We start from the raw sequence: 17,840 nt of genomic DNA, 5'->3' as shown, positions 1-17,840 counted from the left end.
TGTATCTAGTCACTTACATCAGGAGCCACCGCCTCGGATATTAAAGTGGAGGCTGAACCTCAGGCATGCCTCAATAGCTCTACGGCTGTTTCGCGTCACGTGCATCATTAGGAGCATAGTTTAGGAGATATTTACAGTACCTATAGGTAAGCCTTGGTATAGGTAAAAACATTACAGGGGGGTATACAACCACTTTATATGCGTCCAAAACTATATACTGTACACATCTAAATGCGCTATTTTATATACCTGTGTGAATCAGCCTTCAATATAAACCTATAATACTGTTTCTGATTAGCTATCCATGCTAATAATAAAGTCTTCCTTATGGAAATAATATTTGAATGCAGCATGCTAGCTACCTTCGGGTAATATACTTGTCGTCATAAATCCAGTTATGAGAACCAATCAATATGTCACTGTGCCTAGCAATCTATACTGAGCCTGTCGCCTTGGCAATATAACAACAATGAGATAAGAGCCCCAGGAGAGGCTCTATACTTCTTTTGCCATGTACAGTATACTTGTCATATATTCAGAGCAATCTCTGTGGATTCTCCCTTTTAGACTGTAAGCTTTTAGGACCAGGACTCTCCTATTTCCCTTGTATTGTAACTTTACTGTCTTCCATTATTTTTAAAGCACTGGAGCTAAATAAATCCTGTATAATAAATCACTGACTAGTTATCTTGGTGTTGTAAACTAATAGGACTGGATTTTGTGATAAAGCTTTATTAGCTCAGTTCTGGGCAGTTCTAAGACATCAGATCCATTTGTGATGAGCTGGATAAGACAAGACTTTTCCCATGAATCGGCTCTTCTTCCAAGTTGTGGTCTCCATTAAGTGAAGACACAAAAAAGAGTACACTCTGCTATAGACTGCAGGCCATTGTGCTGTCAGTCTTATCATGGCTAACAGAGAACCGTCTGACAAGAGGATCTTCCATTATGCTGATGATGTGTGTCTGACACAAGTGCATCTCTACTGATCAGCATCAGAGATGACGTCTGTCACACGCCACTTAGAGCCACATTCAGCCACAGTTTACCTTTATGTATCCATATCAGTTCTACAATCATGAATTTATAAACAGGTCATTAAACAGGTATCACAGGGATCACATAGTACAACTATTTGTCAGACTGTATATATAAAAGGACACATTGTAACAATCTTTAGACAAAACAATAACATTATACAAAATTTACTGCACATTGTTTTGTCAAAACTAAAACTAACAAATTTATATTGACAGTGTATAGGATCTTTCATACTGGTGCCTGATGGCTGAGTGTGGCTGTACTCACGTGTACAATACTCATACTTGGAGAGTGTATGGACATATTATAAAAACAAAATATTTTCTATCCTTGGAATACGGCCATGCGTTATACGAATGTTTATATATATATATATATATATACCGCTGTATAGAGTACAGCCGCACAGCCCCTGGCAAGTCACACCCCTTCTCCCTCCCAACAATTTGATTGACGCCTGTAAGAGCCAATCCCTCCATGACCCTCAGTACCCTCCTCTACAACCCTGAAGTTCAGGGAGGCTGTGCTGATTATGCAGCCAGTGACCATTGACTGCAGGTAGGTGTTTGGGGGCATTATGAATGCATTAAAGAGTAGGGGAAAGAAGAACATATGTTTTAAGTTTTGTATAGAGTAGAGCTGCACAATACTGGATAAAATGAGAATCACAAATTATTTTGCTTAGAATAAAGATCATGTTTTCCGGCGTAACATCATCTTTTACATTATACAAAAAAATGAGCTGATTTTACTGTTTAGTTTTTAAAGCGGTAGTATACTCAAAGTAAAAAAAATAAATAAATAAATAAAAACCCTGCAAGACAAAGGCATAATGAGCTAGTATGCATCATATACTAGCTCATTATGAAACACTTACCTTAGAACGAAGCCCCGACACGGACCCCCGGACACCGCTGTGGGAGCGGACATGATCCCTCTGCGTCTCTTCCGGGTTCGGCGGCTCCGGCGCTGTGATTGGCCGGAGCTGCGATGACGTCACTCCCACGCGTTTTCCGGGAAACTTCCCGGCAAGGAACTCTGAATGTCCGCCGGACCTTCAGAGCGCATGCGCCGATCGCGTCAGCGGCTGCATGCAGCACAAATATCTCCTAAACTGTGCTGGTTTAGGAGATATTGTACCTACAGGTAAGCCTTTTTATAGGCTTACCTGTAGTTAAAAATCCCAAAAAGCGGTATACTACCGCTTTAATTTATTGAAGTGTATTTTTTCCCCAAAAAATTGCATTTGAAAGACCACTGCGCAAATACTATGTGACATAAAATATTGCAACAACCTCCCATTTTATTCTCTAAGGTCCCTGTTAAAAAATATATATAATGTTTGGGGGTTCTAAGTAATTTTCTAGCAAATACTGATTTTAACTTGTAAGCAACAAGTTTTAGAAAAGGGCTTAGTCTTTAAGTGGTTAAACTGACCTCATTTGCAGACCAAAGTTCATCCCTTTGATCTCCCTAAAAGAACCAAATGATACAATGTTTCTTTTTATCTCTCAGCTGAGCAATGTTCTGATAAACCTTGCTGTCTGCTTTTTTTATTGCTGTAAGCAGAGAACTGCTGTGCAATTGTTACATGAATCGCGGAAATGCTGGATTAAGATTGTGATGGGGGTTTAATGGAGATTACGATCTTTTAATTATTATTTATGCAGCTCTAGTATAGAGTTGGAAAGGGTTAAAGTAATTGTAAACCCTCACCTTGTAAAACAACCCACTCAGTTAAAAAAAAAAAAAAGGCAAAATATTTGTATATAGATCTAAAAAAAAACCATTATAAACACCCCCCCCCCCCCTCCTTTTATAAATGATTCCAATCCCTCTGTTCCCAGGTGCATAAGACCTGGGGAAGGAGAAGCAGCAGTACACTGAACTTCCCAGTGAAAGGCTCTGGGGGGAGGGGGGGTGTCAGGACAAGTCTGATCAATGGAGGAGAGCAGACTGAGTTCCCAGAAAAGCTAGACAACTGACCCCAGTGTGATATCCTGCTTAGTGTGGTAAGTCTTTAAAGTGGTTGTATCCCCCAAAAAAAAGAAAAAAAAAAAAAAACCCTGCAGGACAATGGCATAATGTGCTAATATGCATCACATACTAGCTCATTATATAATACGTACCTTAGAATGAAGCCCCGACACAGTAGCCTGGACACCGCTGAGGGAGCTGTCATGTTCCCTCAGCGTCTATTCCGGGTTCGGCGGCTCCGGCGATGTGAGTGGCTGGAGCCGCATTTACATCACTCCCGCGCACGCGCACGGGAGTTCACTTTCCGGCAAGGAGCTCTGAAGGTCCGGCAAGATACGCCAGACCTTCAGAGAGCATGTGCCGCTGGTGTCAGTGGCTGCATGCAGGGTGAATATCTCCTGACCCGTACAGGTTTAGGAGATATTAATTTTACCTACAGGTAAGCCTTATTATAGGCTTACCTGTAGGTAAAAGTCAAAAAGCGGAGTATACTACCGGTTTAATAGGAAAGCAGAGGGGCTGACAGGAACACCAGGGATTTCACATAAAGGAAGCAATAGAAAGAGAACAGGATACTTTCTCATACAAGTACATGGTACAGCAGGCACATATCAGGAATATGAAATGTTGAGTTTACATATTCTTTAAACCCTCTGTCAAGTTTTTTTTTGCGGTCTGTGTCCCCATTGGAAAGAATCACCCCTCTATTTGTCCTGCAGACCATTCCCAAAGTATGAGAAAATCCTTAATTCCAGAGTTGTCACCAAAGCAGGAGGGAAGGAGGAATCATCCAATTGTGACAGTGAACACCCCTCACTTTGTGGAGGTTTGCTCTCACTTCCTGGTCCATCTCCAAGACAGGAAATTAGGGGAAATGTCCCTATCAGGACAAAGACAGCTAAAAATAATCAGATGTGTTAATTCTTTCCTGCTCCATCCAAATTCTTAAAATGAGCTATTCATGCACTTTACGGTAAAAATGCCTGGCATCAATAAAGCTAATCTCTAGTTAATAGCTAGGGGTTGCTACACATCATCACTGTTCTTTGTACTGTTAGTAAATACACACAATTATTATTTATAGCTGCTCCATGGTATCCAGGATTCTACACAATTCAAGCGAAGCCTAAAAATATAATACATTGCAGCTTCCTAACCCTCCATTCACATCTAGTTGTTGCTATTTTTACTGGTGTTTTTTCAGACGTTTTTGTAGCATTTTTGTGCAGGCGTTTTTAGGTTGACAAGTGACCAGTGAAAAAATGATGTGAACAGGGGCCAGTGAAATTAATGGATTTGTCTTGTTGGGCATTTAAGGCTCCTTTCACACGGAGCGGACCGCATTGCGATCCGCTCCGGCACTTTTTTTTTTTTTTCACGGAGCGGATGACACTTGTGTCATCCGCTCCGTAGGTCCGCATATCATCCCATTCGTTTGCGGATGATATACGGACATAATGTAAGTCTATGGGCATTGCGGATGTCAGCAGATGACACCGCTGACATCCGATTTTGCTTCCTTTCCGTTTTTTTAACGGAGGAAAAAATAGGGTTCTGTTCCGTTCCAAAAAACGGAACAGAACTGAAAGGAGGAAAATCGGATGTCAGCGAATGGTCATCCGCTGACATCCGCAATGCCATTGACTTACATTATGTCCGTAAATCATCCGCAAAAAAATAGGATGATTTGCGGACATACGGAGCGCCCATGTGAAAGTGCCCTTAGAGTTAAGGCTTAGAGCAGAAAAGTGCTCAAAAAAAAAAAAAAAAGGCTTGATGTGATCGCAGCCTTAGAGCAGAAAATCGCCCAAAAACACCAGATGTTGATGCTAGATTAATTTTTTTTTTAGGCTATTTTTCTTCATGTTCACCTGATGATCCTGCCAGTAACCCATCTCCTTTTATAGGCCTAGTTCATATCTATGTGGCTCTGCGTGCTGCGTCTACATGGGCCTGCGTTTCCTGCACAGAAAAGGTCCCTGCACCTTTTTTAAAATGCAATCACACAGAAATTACATGATGCATTTCTGCATGCAGAATATTGCACTGTGTTTTTAAGTGCGTGAGGTCACCCCTAAGAGTTAATGGCACCCCTGCAGGTTTTCTTTAAAGCACTGCGTTTTGTTTGCAGCTGTATGCAGGTGTGGGAATGCGTGCAATTTACACTGACGGGAACCTAGCCTTAGGATGGCTACCCTCACCCCTCCACTGTATCAATGAAGGAGCAATGTAGACACCCCTGCACATTTCCTCTAAACCACAGTGTTTTGTGTGCAGCTGTATGCTGGAATGCATGCAATTGAGATGCATCCCTGCACCCACAGCATAGATAAACCTAGCCTAAAGTTGGATACACACTATACAACTTTTGCTGTTAGATTTCCTTTAGATTTACCTTCAACGATGTAGTGCAAGGGCCTGCCTGATTGCATACAATCTGAAAGGGTTTAGATTTGTCCTCATATTATATGGCTTTGGTAAATCGAAGGCTTCTTTCACACGGTCCGCCTCCATAGGCAGATTTGTGCTGCTCAGCGGGGGATCGATACACAGATCCTCGCTGAGCAGGAAGGTGACAGCTCCCTCTCCGCTGTGTGCGAAGAGGGAGGTGTCAGAGCCCCATGCATCTCTATGGGGGAATCGGATGAGAGCAGACCGCCTGTCCGCTCTCATCCGATCCAATCCCCTGGAGTGATGGAAAATAGGGTTTCCATCTGTCCGGATCTCAAGGACCGGATTAGATGCGGATGGCAGTGGGTGTCAGCGGACATTTCTCCGCTGACATCTGCTGCCCAAAAGGGATGCCTGGAGGATCTGATCAGATCCACCTAAAAAACTGACAGGCAGATCTGATCGGATCATTCGTGTGAAAGGACCCTAAAGGAAAAAATCTTAAGAAAGTTGTATAGTGTGTATCCAGCTTTAGGCTTCATTCACACCTGATTGTGGAGCGGAATCACTGCAATTCCACCCACGATTTAAAATCGCTGCAAAGCGAAGGTTGTGTCTGCAATGCCACTACTTCCTTAATAGCACCCCAATCACGCTGTGATTGTCACATGGTAAATCGTGCTACAATCGCACCGCATGGCGCTGTAGCCCAAAAAAGCAGCTCGCTGCAATTGCAGCATGATTTACCATGTGGCAGTCGCAGCATTTCTGCAGTGCTTTTTGCAGGTTTTTTACTGCGATTTTGCTGCTTTTTCGCTGCATTTTGCGTTTTTTATGCTTTTTTTGTCAAATTTGTTGTTGGCAGATTAAAAAACGCAAATCGCCGCAAAATAGCGTCAAAAATGCACTGCATATTTGTCTGCAGCTTCTTCATTGAAGTCTATTGAGCGGAAAAAAAGAAAAAAACAGTTTTGCAGAGATGCGATGCGAGAACCGGCACTGGAATCGCGCTGGTTCCCACATGACAATAGTGTTAACCCAGGCTTAGTGGTCTTAACTGCAGTGGCGGCCAGTCCACAAGGGGCGCTGGGATGCCACCCCCAAGTTTTAAAACCAATAGGAAAGCTAATCATAGAACAGTTTTATTTTTAAATAAATGATAAAATGAACAACATTTTTTTAACATCCATAAAATGTTAGTCATGTCATCATTTATTTAAAAATAAAATTGTTCTATGTCTGTGCCGTGCACTGTGCCGGACTAATAGAAGTCTATCAGGTCTGTCAATTTTTAGCACGTGATTAGAGCCTGAGTCTAATTGGTTTGTTCTATGTTGTCCTTGGGGTGCAGAGCACTGCGCCCTGAACCTTCCAATACACCCTGAACCCTCCAACTTTTGATTTTAGCGAATTAAAATCCGCCATTGCATCACTTCCAGCTTCTCCCCCCCCCCCCCCACCCACCCATTTAGAAGGCTGAAGATTTGGAAAACGGAAGCCACCAGGTATGAGGGGAGCCAGTGGTGTATTTAGGTTTTGTGCTGCCCTAGGCCTTACTATGTTTGCGCACCCCCAAATTTAAATATGGCCCACCCCTTCCTGTAAATGCCACACCCCCTTCCGGTTTATGACCCACCCTGTCATCTGTACACCACAGACCACAACCACAATCTATCGGTGCCCATCAGCATAGCTTTATCAGTTCCCATAAGTTCAGCCTCATCAGTGCCCATCAGTGCCGCCTCATTACTGCCCATTAGTGCAGCCTTATCAGTGCAACATATCAGTGTGCCCTCATCAGTGGCTATCAGTACAGCCCCATCATTGGCCACCAGTGTAGCCTATCAGTGCCCATTAGTGCAGCCTATCATACCAGCAGATAGCAGTGTGACTGCTTTATGGGGGTGCCAGACTAATTTGCCTCCTGGACCCTGCCCTCTGGCCCAATTCGTCCCATAATACTGGCACTAAACTAAAAGTGTAGCGTAAGCCAGCAGGGACCCTTTTCGCATGGGAGTCGGGAGGAGGCTGCTTTTTTTCATGTGGTGTGCAGCTTTTTTGCTGCCCCCCTGCAAAGTGCCGCCCTAGGCCTGGGCCTTGTAGGCCTAGGCCAAGATACAGCACTGAGGGGAGCTGTGACAGCCCAGGCTGGAGGCTCCGTTTGCCGGTAAGGACTTGGAGGGGTTTGCTTGTGCCCCCCAAAATTTTTATCCCCAGCCACCACTGCTTAACTGAGACCAGCACACACTATAGAGGGATATGCTATGTTCATATTTATATCTGAGGTTTACAACTACTGTAACCTTTTGGAATAAAGGTTTTACATCAAATAATAAAATCTGACCATTGTGACCACCCATATTAGTGTTAAACGACAACCCTCTAATGCTACATTTGCTGGACAGCCTGGTCCGGATGCTGAAAGATAACAGACCTGCTGTACAGATTACCAGGTGATAAAACTGGGGTGGGTTACAGGAAACAGAGTGCTGTGTTGATGCCACTGCCAGACTGCATCATATCTGTCATTTTTCATTCTGCCACTTTAATTCAGTCGTAATGAATATGAAATCTTTGCTCCACAACACAGACATTTTCCGGCAGTATCAGTGCCCTAAGGCCTTCCAATCATAACCTTTGAAAAGCTGTAAACTAAAGGGCAAACACAAACAAGCATTAAAATTGATATTTAAAGCAGTGTTGGTTTTTGTGGCTCATCAGTGTAGTACACATAAATTAGCAGAAGGAAAGATACAGTTCTAGCTGAGCTCCTGCTCTTCCAGCCTGACAGTCATCTGCACCCAGCATACATAAAGCACATTGCCGGCTCTGTATTGAAGCACAGCGACTTGACATGAACCAAGCATCTTGTCAAGGTTGGGCTCTATGAAGCGACCTGACAGCCATAGTTATTGAAAGCAGTATTTTATCCTCAGTGTTTTTTACTCTAACACATTAAGCACAATAAAATAAACATTCCCCGGTAATCTATTTGTTACAATTCTTACCCCAGCGATTGTACACAACTTTGAGACCCGGTTCACATTGGTGCGATGTGGGAATCCTGCCAATCCACTGCGGGTTCCTGCATCGCATTCAACTCGCAGGCAGTTCACACTGATATGCGAATCACTGGGGGTGTCAATACAAAGTTAATGACACCCCCAGCTCAGTTTGCATATTGCAGTGCGAACTGTCAGTTCAGACAGGAATCAGATTGCATAGGTGTGAAACCCATGCGATCTGATTCTGGTGCGGACCCAAAAAAGGGTCCTGTGCGTGTTGTGTCTGAATGCGATGCAAATTCAGCCATACAATCTGTAATATAAAGTGCACCCTATCTGATGAATCTTAAGCCTCGTACACACGCAACGATTATCGGCCGACCGATCGGACGACTTTTGTCCAGTGTTGTTGTGTTGGTTGAAATGTGCTCTAGACTGCACACAAATTTTCTCGGCCAACAAAAATCTACTTCAGAAGTGATGTCATGTGCTGGTTTACTTTCCGTGTGTTTTTTCTTCTCTGAGCATGCCCAGTCTTGCTCATCAGATTTTTGTCTGCCGAAATCTGTACTGACTGACGGAAAATCGGCCGTTGTGTTGACGGCCAACAAAAATTTTATAGCCTGCACACCAGATTTTTTTCGGCCGAAAAGTCGGAGTCGGTTGTCGAAAGCATCATACTAACAAGCCGAAAATCGGCCGATAGGACGTTGGCCGAAAATTCACGGCCAACTATCGACGCGTTTGTACGGGGCATTAGTCCTAAACAAACCTATGGTAGTTCCAAATAATAGTGATGAAATAAATAGTGATGAAAAGAGTCCATTTGCTCCGTGAATAAAGTAATCCAAAAATTGTAGTGACAACAGTGCAGTCTCCCAACAACCGACACCCAACACTAAGTGCAATGGCCACTCACCTTAAGGAGTAATATTATAGCGTGTTCACATAAACAATCATAGGGTTTTAAGGATTCACTACATTGTAGATATTTCTCCGCCCATATAAAATAAAACCGGGTCTCCATAGTGTAGTATGTAAGGTAATAACTTTAATAAGATAAAATAGTAATTACATTAACGCTGATATGTAATGATGTAACAGCAACCTGGACCGAGGGGTCCCAGAATAAAAACAGCGAGGAAATTCAGAGCTGCCGTAGACCGGAAGTGACATCGCCTGGCTCCTCCCAAACGCGTTAGGAGGAGCCAGGTGACATCATTTCCCCCTTAGAAGACACGGTGACCCTGTCTCGAGCACGTAGGGGAGGGGCCTGGATGGTATCACAACCAATTCCAGTCAGAAAGGAAGCAGTGTACAGAGGATCCCCATTCCCACCAGATCACCATCACTTTTTATTGTTACTAAAGATGTTTTTATGATTGGTGCACTTAAAGCACCTGCAAAATGTGAGTACATTTTTGTTCTGTTTATTTAATAAAACCTACCTGAAAGTTATAAGCACAAAGATGACCCTAAACAGGGCAACCTGAGCTGTATGACCCAGCTTAGCCGCTGAGTCGCATGAGTGTGGGACATTTTAAAAGGACGTTTAGAGGAGGAAACTAGCATCTGATTTAGGAAAAAAACGACTTTACTATCACACTTTTTCCTATGGCGGATCACTTTTCAGAGTGCGGTTAAGCTAAGTGGTGATCTTGCCGTCTCCTGAATGTCTAATTTGATTTATTTTATTTATGTGTTTGCAGTTTTTAATGGGACAAATGCACAACTGCATGGCTCCATTGACTTGAATGGGCGAGACTGACCTGTCTGTCAACTTGACATGTCACATTGAATTTTCTGCAATGCAAAGCATTAAACAGCTCCCTCTGGCAAAATAGTATGCTTTAAGTGGGTGGTAAAGCCACGGCCCAGCCACCTGTTTGAACCTGCCTGCATGGACAGTGCAGTCTGGTGCCAATTTGTTAGCTTGGAAAAGAGGGAGGAGAGAAGAGACAGAGGAATGCCTTGCCATCCTGGGCTATAGGGCTGTGTGTTTCTATTGTAGGGAGACACAACTCTAGTCTCTGCAAGCAAGGGTGGTTCCATAAGATGCTGCAGGAAAAAAGGAGCCACCCTGAAACAGGAAACCTGGGGCAGTGGTCATGGCACCAGCTTATACTGAAACATAGACAAGGATTAAAGTACAACTATAGGCAAAACTTGTGTTCCCAATTTGGATAGAGCAAGGGAGGGTTATACCCCGTCAGATTTTTTTTTTGCCATCTGTGTTCCATTGCAGAGACCCAATAGCCATAGCCAAACAGGAAGTGAGAGGAAATCCATGCAAATTATGGGAATTCCATGGGGACACCTGCATGCAGGTTTTAAAGCTTTTTTGACACCTTCTGATGCGATACTGATGTGTTTCCGGATGCATTGCTCATGCTTTTTTTTCCAACTGTACTGCTATCTGGTGTGTTTTTTATGCGTTCAGTGCGTTTTTGATTAATTTTACCACGTCCCAGTACAGTCCAAACCTGTAAAAATGTAGCATGTGTTCCTTTTCTTTTTTTTTTTTTTTCAGGAACTGGAACGCCCTGGAACTGACTGCACTGGTGTGAACTATGCCATTGGAAACCATATAACCTACTTTCCATGTGTTTTTGATGAAAAAAAAAAAAAAAAAACGCACTGGAATGCATATGGTGTGAACTGGCCCTAAATCTGTATTAAACCCTAAACAAAAAATGTAATATATAACAGCCTACCAATCATTAGATATGGTGGCTGCATTGGGCTCAGTTCACACCTATACAGTTTGATTTTGATTGTTTCTGCAGTGTTTTTTGCATGCGTGATTTTGCCGCGCTTTGTGTTTTGCATTTTTTTTAATACTTTTTTTGCCCAATTTGTTGATGGGCAGATTAAAAAATGCAAAACGCAAATCGCGGCAAAATTACAGCAAAAACGCACCACATGCTTTTCTGCAGCTTCTCCATTCAAGTCTATTGAACCAAAAAAGCACTGTTTTGCGTTAAAAAAAATGTCCCTGACCCTTTTCAAAAACGCAGTGGCTGAAAAAAGCATAGATGCGAATGTGTCCAATAGGAAACCATGTTAAGCCCCTGTTGCCATTGACTGCGGCTTTGAAATGGTGCGACTCCATCTGAAACCCGCATCTCAGTGCGACTTTGTAGACATCTATGAGGCTTCATGCACAGATGTCTGTTCAAGTTGCACCTGAAATTGCCAAAACTAGTGCATGTAGTACTAGTGCATGTAGTACTAGTGCATGTAGTACTAGTATTAGTACTACTTTTTCAAATTGATGCGGCACTGCAAAAGTTGGCGTTGCACTAGAGCTACACGATTCTGGATAAAATGAGAATCACGATTATTTTGCTTAGAATAAAGATCACGACTCTCACAATTCTCATCGTAACATCATATTTTACATTATACAAAAAATTGGGTTAACTTTACTGTTTAGTTTTTTTGAAAATTCATGAAAGTGTACTTTTTTCCCCAAAAACTGCGTTTGAAAGACTTCTGCACAAATACAGTGTGACATAATAGATTGCAACAATCGCCATTTTATTCTCTAGGGTCTCTTCTTAAAAAAAATGACATATAATGTTTGGGGGTTCCAAGTAATTTTCTAGCAAAAAATACTGATTTTAACTTGTAAGCAACAAGTGTCAGAAAAAGGCGGCCCCTTTCACACTTGTGCGACTTCAAAGTCACACGATTTTACAACTTTGTTGCCGCGATTTTGACGCAAGTTTGACTGGCCTTGAATTTTTTTTGGACCTCAAAATGCATCAAAATTGTTCCAAAGTAGTGCAGGGACTACTTCAAAGTCGGTGTGACTTCAAGTCACAAAGATATGAATGGGGCTCATTGGAAATAATGGAGAAGGACTTGTCATGCAATTTTGCAGTCCCAAATCGCATGACAAGTCAAGTGTGAAAGGGGCCTTATGCTGGCAATACACGTACAGAATTTCGGCCGTTTGCAGACTGAACGATTATTCTTCGGTCGAAAGCGAACTGGCCACTAACTTACAGAATAAATTCTTTTACATAATCGTTTTCATGATCATAATGATCGTTCGATAACATGCGCAATATGAGTCAGAATATTATTTTCGTTTTAATTTTACCATACACATAAAAACTTTCGTAGAAACGATAAAAGTTTTCGCTATGGATCCATCGACATTAGCCGGGCACACGATCGAAATCGTCGGTAAACTTGTGTTCACTAACGGTCCGATTTTCAAACGATCTTTCCTAAAACGACCATTTTCGGACGAAATTCTGTGCGTGTATGGCCAGCATTAGTCTTTAAGAGGTTAAACTGCCCTCACTTACAGACAGAAGTGAATTCCTTTGATCTTAAAGAAAGAAAAGATACATTGTAAAACATTGTGTTTATAGTTATCTCGCAGCCTTAACAATGTTGATAAACATTTGCCTGGGCTCTTTTTTTTTTTTTACATCTGTGAGTGAGCAGAGAACAGCTCTGTAAGAGTGGAGGACATTCCCTTTTAAGGCTTCTTTCACACGGTCCGCCTCCGCAGGCGGATCCGTGTTGCTCAGCGGGGATCGATCCGCGATCCCCGCTGAGCCGGGCGGATGACAGCTCCGTCTCCGCTTGCAGAGCGGAGAGGGAGGTGTCTCAGCACCCGCTGCCCTCTATGGGGGATCGGAGGAGAGCGGAGCGCTTGTCCGCTCTCATCAGATCCGCTCCGCTCCGATTACTGAACGGATGGAAAAATAGGGTTTCCATCCGTCCAGATTTCAGCACAGGATCGGATGCGGATGGCAGCGGGTGTCAGCGGAGGTGACCTCCGCTGACACCCGCTGCCCCATAGAGCTGCATGGAGGATCCGATCAGATCCGCCTAAAAAACTGACAGGCGGATCTGATCGGACCGCCCGTGTGAAAGAGCCCCAAGATTGCGAGGGGGGTGAATCGAGGATGCGATTTTTTAACGATTAATCGTGCAGCTCTACATTGCACCAATTTGAACAGTGCCATTGCTAGCAATAGGATGTGACTTGTCATGCGTTTTGATCTGTCAAATCACATGACAAATCGCTCCAAAGTGAATGGGGGCTAAAAAGACTGTAGTGTGTTTCTGAAAAAAGCACCATAGGTGTGAACCAGGCCTTAGTTTTCTTTTTTTTAGGCTTTTCCCCTCTGTTTTCACCTGATCTGGCCAGTAACACACCTCCTGTATTAGAGTGCCACTCTGGATGAAGAAGCACAGGAGGCACCTTTGCACAGCACCATTGTCAGTCTGCTAGATGTACTAGAAGATTTAGACTGGGTTCACACTTGTGTAATGATAGACATTGCATGTGATTCGCATTGCATTTCTGTGTAGATCACATGCGATGTCTGTGCGATGTAATTTCAGCAATACAAACTGTGTGGCTGAAATTGCATCGCATTCGCACCAAAATGGTGAAGGACCCTTTTTTTGGTCTGCACTGGAATCGGATCGCATGGGTGCTCACACCTATGTGATCAGATTCCTGCACCATTTGAAAGATCGCACTGTAATGTGCGAAACGATGTGGGGGTGTCATCAACTTTACAATGACACCCGCATCGGTTCGCAGATGTTAGTGTGAACCGTTTGGGATGCCGGAACTGGCACTGAATCGCAGGGTTTCCTGCATCGCACCAGTGTGAACCGGGACTCAGGCTGGGTGTACATTGGTGCATTGCTGGAACCAGCGCAATTCCTGTGTGGGTTCCTGCATCGCATAGGACTCCCAGGCAGTTCACACTACTCTCTGCGCCACGCTGCAAGTGTCAATGTAAAGGTAATTACACCCCCAAATCAGTTTGCAGAACGCAGTGTGCAATCGGACAGGAATCGGATTGCATGGGTCCTAACATCCAAGCAACCAGTGCAGATAAAAAAGGGTCCTGCAATATTTTGGTCCGAATGCCATGCAATTTCAGCCATACAAACTGTCTGGCTGAATTTGCATCGCACAGACATCGCATGTCATGTGCACAGCAATGCCAGGGTGAACCCAGCCTCAAATACATTAACAAACTGAAGCTTTTTAAACAGGAACGGGCACTGAATCGCAGGGTTTCCCGCATGGCACCAGTGAGAATCGTGACTTAGGCTAGGTGTACGCTAGCACGACGCGGGAACCAGCGGTTCCTGCATCGCATAGGACTTGCAAGCAGTTCACACTGCTCTCTGCGAACCGCAGGGGGTGTCATTGTAAAGTTAATGAAACCTCCAAATCGGTTCGCAGAACGCAGTGTGAACTGTGAAATTGGACAAGAATCGGATTGCATGAGTCTGAATACCCATGTGATCCGATTCCAGTCTGGACCAAAAAAAGGGTCCTGCACCATTTTGGTCTGAATGTGATGGGATTTCAGCTATACAAACTGTATGGCTGAGTTTGCATCGCATAGACATCACATATTATGTGCACAGCAATGCGATGTGAATCACATGCGATGTCTGGCATTGCACCAGTGTGACCCGGCCCTCAAATACATTAACAAATTCAAGCTTTTTAAACCTTATAATCCATCACAGCAACATTTTTTGAGGGGGATAAGGGTTTTACATGAATAAATAAAAGCTGATCATTGAAAGCCCCCCTGCCAGCTGTAAATGGTTTGTCCCAACACCCTGATACATTGGCAGGATAGCCTGTTCTGTTGAAAAACAACAGACTTACTGGCAGGATTAGCAGGTAAAAAAAAAAAGCCTACAAAAGAAAACTAACTGCGATTTGCGAACCGATGTGGGGGTGTCATCAACTTTACAATGACACCCCATCGGTTTGCAGATCTCAGTGAACCAGTGTGCGATTCAGGTGCGATGTGGGAACCGGCACTGATTCGCAGGGTATCCCGAATCGCACCAGTTTAGACCAGGACTCAGGCTGGATTTACACTGGTGCGATGTGGGGACCAGTGCAATTTTTGTGCAGGTTCCTACATCGCATAGGACTCACAGACAGTTCACACTACTCCCTGCGCACCGCTGCGGGTGTCCATGTAAAGGTAATAAAGGTTTTACATGAATAAATAAAAGCTGATCACTGTAAGCACCCCTGCCAGTTGTAAATGGTATGTCCCAACACTCTGATACATTGGCAGGACAGCCTAAAACAACAAACTTAGTGGCAGGATCACCGGGTAAAAAAACAAAAAACAAAAGCCTAAAAAAGAAAACTGCAATCGGTAAACCAATCTGGGGGTGTCATCAACTTTACAATGGCACCCCCATTGGTTTGCAGATCTCAGTGTGCGACTCTGGTGCGATGTGAGAACCAGCACTGATCCGCAGGGTTTCCCGCATCGCACCAGTGTCAACCGGGACTCAGGCTGGGTTTACATTGGTGCGATTCCTGTGAGGGTTCCCACATCGCACAGGACTCACAGGCAGTTCACACTGCTCTCTGTGAATCTCTGGGGGTGTTCATGTAAAGGTTTTACATGAATAGATAAAAGCTGATCACTGTAAGCACCCCTGCCAGTTGTAAATGGTTTGTCTCAACACTCTGATACATTGGCAGCACAGCTTGTTCTGACTCCAGCCTTCCTCTGGTCCTCCTCCAGACCCTGCACTTTCTGCTTTGCAGCTCTACCCCTAGCTTCTTACTGGCAGCAGCACATGGTGAGGGGGTGCACTGTGATGTAAGGGAGTGTGTGTGTGTGTGTGTGTGGGGGGGGGGGGTTATGACTTCTGATGGGGGGGGGGGGGGGGGGGCGCTTGACATCTAATGTAAGAGGGGTGAGATGTTCTGGACATCTAGTCCTACAGATGCAACCGACCCTTTGAGGGCAACCATACTACTGATGTGGCCCATGAAACTGAGTTTGACACCCCTAATGTAAGGGTTTTACATGAATAAATAAAAGCTGATTATTGTAAGCACCCCTGCCAGTTGTAAATGGTTTGTCTTAACACTCTGATACATTGGCAGCACAGCCTGTTCTGTTGAAAAAACAACAGACTTACTGGCAGGATCTCCAGGTGAAAAAAAGAAAAAAAGCGAAAGCCTAAAAAAGAAAAGGAATGCAGCGAATGTGTGTAATATATGAATATTGGTGTAATAAGGGAAGGGGGTGTGGAGGATGCAGTGCAGCACCTGCCATGGGCCCTGATCCTGCAGCAATGTGATGACACCTATAGACACACACAGGCTCAGGGTAGGGGTGCAGTGATTGGGGGGGGGTGGTAATAATGGGGTGCTGGGTCCCTGCACTGACACATGAATAAAGTTATGGGTCTGGGTGAGACGTGACTGCAGAATCCCCAATGCTGAGCCAGCCCAGGAATAAACCGATTACCGCAAAATGCATCTGTTGCCGAGCAGAGAGCGGAGTCCCAGGGGTGGGGGGGTCTGTGGTCTCCTCACCCCCCTCATAGAACAGTGTATGGGCACACTCCTTACCTCCACCAAGGGGCTCCTCTCCGCCCGTTCCCCCGTCTCTGCTGCCTGGGATGGATAGGATGATAATGATGCTCTGTCCTCCCCAGCTCACACAGCCGCCTCTGCAGCCTCAGCTCAGACTAGCAGCATCCTCTGCGCGCTCACGCCAAGCCGCGGGGACGAGCACGGGATGGCCTAGGCTCGTGCTCCCATCTGTTCCAGAAGCAGCCAGGCTCGTGCCCGAGGTTAGGGGTTGCAGGGACCGTCATGTACCTGTATGAGTGGTGTGGATTGAGAAGAACGTTCTACTAGGGTACAATATATAGTAACAGTATACTCCTCATCATATATAGTACTAGTATACTCCTCATCATATATAGTAACAGTATACTCCTCATCATATATAGTACTAGTATACTCCTCATCATATATAGTAACAGTATACTCCTCATCATATATAGTAACAGTATACTCCTCATCATATATAGTACTAGTATACTCCTCATCATATATAGTAACAGTATACTCCTCATCATATATAGTAATAGTATACTCCTCATCATATATAGTACTAGTATACTCCTCATCATATATAGTAACAGTATACTCCTCATCATATATAGTAACAGTATACTCCTCATCATATATAGTACTAGTATACTCCTCATCATATATAGTAACAGTATACTCCTCATCATATATAGTAATAGTATACTCCTCATCATATATAGTACTAGTATACTCCTCATCATATATAGTAACAGTATACTCCTCATCATATATAGTACTAGTATACTCCTCATCATATATAGTAACAGTATACTCCTCATCATATATAGTACTAGTATACTCCTCATCATATATAGTAACAGTATACTCCTCATCATATATAGTAACAGTATACTCCTCATCATATATAGTACTAGTATACTCCTCATCATATATAGTAACAGTATACTCCTCATCATATATAGTACTAGTATACTCCTCATCATATATAGTAACAGTATACTCCTCATCATATATAGTAATAGTATACTCCTCATCATATA

The 17,840-nt window shown here is 43.7% G+C and overlaps 1 protein-coding gene across 1 annotated transcript in view; it reads right to left on the bottom strand.

The window, feature by feature from the left end:
• The window catches only part of NRCAM (neuronal cell adhesion molecule), a 352,914-nt gene extending 335,962 nt beyond the window's left edge, over nt 1-16,952 (bottom strand). Inside the window, exon 1 of the mRNA XM_082254972.1 lies at nt 16,810-16,952. The gene's annotated coding sequence lies outside the window, so the exon portion shown is untranslated. The remainder of the gene's footprint in view (nt 1-16,809) is intronic.
• Between the last annotated feature and the right edge of the window lie 888 nt (nt 16,953-17,840).

This window comes from Pelophylax lessonae (assembly GCF_965119305.1).
Source record: "Pelophylax lessonae genome assembly, chromosome: 4".
Taxonomy (NCBI): Eukaryota; Metazoa; Chordata; class Amphibia; order Anura; family Ranidae; genus Pelophylax; species Pelophylax lessonae.
Note: the sequence above shows the minus strand (reverse complement) of the source record. Positions and strands in the feature narration are given on the sequence as shown.